We start from the raw sequence: 4,382 nt of genomic DNA, 5'->3' as shown, positions 1-4,382 counted from the left end.
TGCAATGAGCTCCATCATGGACAACTGATGCTTATGTAGTTTGGGAAAAGAGAAACAAGGAAACTGCACATGAAAACAGAACTACTGAAAAACGAAAGCCTGCCAATTCTTTGAAATGCGGCATAACTGCTTCTGCAGCTTGACCTCTCCCTACAAATGCACCTTAGCTCATGGAAGCAGCAGTCAAGAATTCAAATGATGTATTGCATTAGACAAGTCTTCTGAACCAGACCTCTTTAAACTGTTTACGAGTGAAGATGTCAGTTTGAGGACTAACATGGGCCTGACCCAAGCCATGGTATTCTTTTAACCTCGTATGCATACGAAATTTGGACAATGAATAATGAAGAACTGGTGCATTTGAGAATGGTATTGGAGAAGAATATTAAAGGTACCATGGACTGCCAGGAGAACAAACAAATTTGTGTTGGAATAAGTACAACCAGATTGCTCTTTAGAATCTAGGATGGCCAGACTTCATCTGTAATACTTCAAACATTTATCAGAAGGAACCAGTCTTTAGAGAAGGACATCATGCTCGGTAAAGTCGGGGGTCAGTGAAAAAGAGGAAGACTCCCAACGAGATGCATTGGCACATTGGCAGCAACAATGGGCTCAAGCATAGCAACAATTGTGAGGTTGGTACAAGACGGGGCAGTGTTTCCTTCTGTTGTGCATAGATAGGGTCGCTCTGAGTCAGTACCGACTCAACGGCACCTAATAACAACAACAAACACATTTTAGACTGGGAGCTTGAGAGGCTCTGGTTTCTATAGCATGTCTCCCTTGAAGGTATTTATCATACTCTAATAAATCTCTTTAATTCATTATGGCATTATTTTCTAGTCTTCTGTAGATCTGGTATCAGCATCATCACAATCAATGCTACTTTAAGGAGGCAGCACTTGCCTAGTCATATTTTGAGTGTCTTACAACCTGAGGGGTCCATCTTCTTGCAGTATATCTGACAATATTCTGATGCTATTCATATTTTCATCTTTCAGCACTACATTTGACAATGTTCCATTGCTATTCATAAGGTTTTCAGTGCTAAACATTCAGAAGTAGTCCTCCTCTCCTTCTTCCTAGTCTGTCTTTGTCTGAAACTCCACTGAAACCTGTCCACCATAGGTGGCCCTGTTGTTGTTGTTGTTGGTAAGTGCCATTGAGTTGATTCCGACCCTTAGCAACCCTGTATAGGGTTTCCAAGGAGCAGTTGGTGAACTTGGACCACTGACTTTGCAGCTCAAACAACTTTGCAGTCTGACGCATTAACCCACAGCACCACACCAGGACACCACACCAGGTGGCCCTACTGGTATTTAAAATACCAGTGGCATATCTTCCGGTATCACAGCAACACGCAAGTCACCAAAGTACAACAAACTGACAGATGAGTGTGGAGGCATTTAGTAGGACGTGAATTTTCTCTCCCTGTATTCCTGGATTTGTGGTATCTTGCTCCCTATTCAAAGCTCTTCAGTGCAAAGTCTGCTTCCTGTATCAAATCCTCTTTTTCTCCACTCTGACTCCTCCCATGAACCTTTATCAAAATGGTTGTAAATACAACAGACCCAAATGGATAATGCAGAACCATCTCCCCACCTCCAGACCCAAATCCAAATTGTAAAGAATGCTTCTCTTTTACTGTTCTCATCTGCTGTCTGTCTGAAATAAGAATTTCTCCTGCCAAGGGAAGAAGCTTCTAGCCCCAACTCTGCTTTTAATAAGCTATGTGATTTTAGTAAGTTACTGGAGGCCTTAGCTTCTACATATAAGAAATACAGTTTGTTTCTAAGCTTCATTCAGCTCTAAAATTCTATGATTATTGAACTAAATCCAAGTGAAATTCAGAATCTTTTTATTTATTTTTTTTATTTTTATGACACATTATTTTGTGTCACTACTTTGCAATTACTTCTTTCATTGCTTTTTAATAGCCTGGAAAAAAACTCATATTAACTCTAACAGCAAAGTAGAAATGAAATTGGGAACAGAAATAATAATAAAACTGCCATCTAATGAGCACTTAGTATGTGCCTGGCACCAGGCTGAGTGCTTCACACATTTTATTTAATCCTCAAGACAACTCTCTAATAGGATTATTACCTCCATTTTAGGAATTAGAGGTTTAGAACGGTTAGGTGACCCCTCTCAAGGTCACGTTGGTAAGCTAGTCAGCAGTAAAGCTCAAATTTGATCCTAAGTCAGTGTTAGGGTTCTCTAGAGACAGAATCAATGATATAACATGAGGTGACTTCAAAAGTTTTGTAGAAAATGGAATTTAAAAAGATAATTGACTATTTCCTTGAACTTTTTGAAGCCTCCTCCCTTCACCAATATATGTTTTTTGTTTTTTTTTAAGTTTTTATTGTGAATTACGTGGGTTTACATGGGAGAACATCAGTTTTACATTCATCCTATTGTATTTCATTTCATTGCAATGATTACAATCCTCTACATGCATCATCAAACAACTAAAGGGTACACCCCACAAGCCTGCCCCCTGGCCGTCAGCACACAGCCCCTCTCCCTCCCTGAGTCCAGTGTCCCCAGCCACTCCATCTGTCCACATCATCATCTCTGCCTCCATTTCTGGAGTCATTGCTTCTCTGGGAAGGGTCCTGCACTCCGCTCTTCTCACTTGATGGTCCCAGGGCCCTCCACTCCTGGATTGCAAACTCAGTCACTCCCCTCCTTTTGTTACAAAACATCTATCTTGACATTTCTGACCCTCACAGTCAGTCCTGATAGCAATTATTCACTATTGTACCGCACTAGTCTCATCCCCATCTCCTTTCATTAGCCCCATCCCTACAGGTTGGTAATCATTCAGTGGAGGGAGATTCTACCTTCCCCCGCCCCATCTGAAACTAGGTTGCCTCTTAAAAGCTTGGAAGTCAGCCACTTCTTGCCTTTGTAGTCCACCCATTTTGGGTAGTCAATGTCTGAGTTGCCCATCCCTGTCAACCCTGTGTACCGATGGGGTGGGAGTGATCCTCACTGTAAAGATTTGTTCCCTTTTCTGAGCTACTACATCGATAGGTATAGGTAAAGTTCATATCAAATTGTAGTGGGTTACTATTTTTTTTTTTCCTCTTTTATTTTCCTCTATTCTCATTCTGATCATCCAGCCACCGAAGCCCAGTCAAGTGGGTACTATCTGCAAGTATGGGTGTTCTTGTGCGTCTCTCCTCACTTCATATCAGCTGGACACTTTGCTCTCTGCTCTAGTCTTCTGTGGCCATGTCACTTCCTCTAGGCCCAGGAGTCCCCGGGTCTTGCCATACTGCTGGCCAACCAGGTCTCCATCCGGGTTCACAGGAGGCTATTGAATGTGGTCAAACTTAGCTTTCACCTTCATAGCTGATTTCCCCCCTCTTCCTTTTATCGGTGACCAATGTGGTCATCAGCCAGACCACATGCCTGCTCATGTATTCCCCTTGAGTCTTAGTCTTGGAAGGGATTTGTCCTGAAGGGACCTGGCCACTTGCCTTGATGGCTCCCGGGCAAACAGCTTTCTTGCTCTTGTAGTAATCAATCAGAATGCCATTATTGTTTTTTATTTTTCCTGCCAGTCTTTCTTTCATGAAGTATCTTCTGTTCTTCTAGTCACTCCAGGCTGGTCTACTTGTCCTTTCAAGTGGAAGTTTCCCACCTCAGACGATTCAGGTTGGGGTTCAGGATTCCACCTGAATGCAGTGCAAAGGCTCCACAGGAAGCCTCTTTCACTGGGTAAATTTCTAGCCCCCTTTAAGGTATTCCAATCAGTTATCAGCTGAAGACGGACTCACAAGCTTTCTATTGTAATATTTCTGGCTATTCCTTTCTCTCCCCTTTAAGTGTCTATTTTACAATGGTAGGCAAGGGAAACCAAGATTCAAAAGACAGCCAAGCATCTTAACATTATTCCCCTCTTTTACCCATTGAAACCATGCCTCAATCCCTGTATCTTGGAGCCCTGCTGTTCCAAGGTTGTGCATTTATCATCATTTACCTCTGACCCACTTAGCCCATGTAAACCTGCCTAACTGTTCTCCCATCTGTCTTGTTCTTCCATTCCCCTCCCCCTTCTTGTGTATTGCCTCCCTTGTCCCCCAGCACCCAAGCTATCTTGTGTCTATTCCCTATCCTGTGCTCCATCTTTCCCTCTCTCCCTCCCCTCCCCTAACCTCATCCCATACATCCTGGAGATCAGCAAAATACATATATAATTTTCCCCTCTTTTAGGGTGGGTTCTTTCTCTTAATCTTTTACAGTAGTGGGCCTGTCCAGTATTTCTCCTTTTGTGACTGACTAATTTCAGTCAGCGTAATGTCCTCAAGGTTCATCCATGTTATGCGGTGGCTTGCAGCTTCCTTGTTGTTCTTCAAGGTAGCGTA

Source organism: Chrysochloris asiatica, unplaced genomic scaffold (genome assembly GCF_000296735.1).
Source record: "Chrysochloris asiatica unplaced genomic scaffold, ChrAsi1.0 scaffold00065, whole genome shotgun sequence".
Lineage (NCBI taxonomy): Eukaryota > Metazoa > Chordata > Mammalia > Afrosoricida > Chrysochloridae > Chrysochloris > Chrysochloris asiatica.
Note: the sequence above shows the minus strand (reverse complement) of the source record.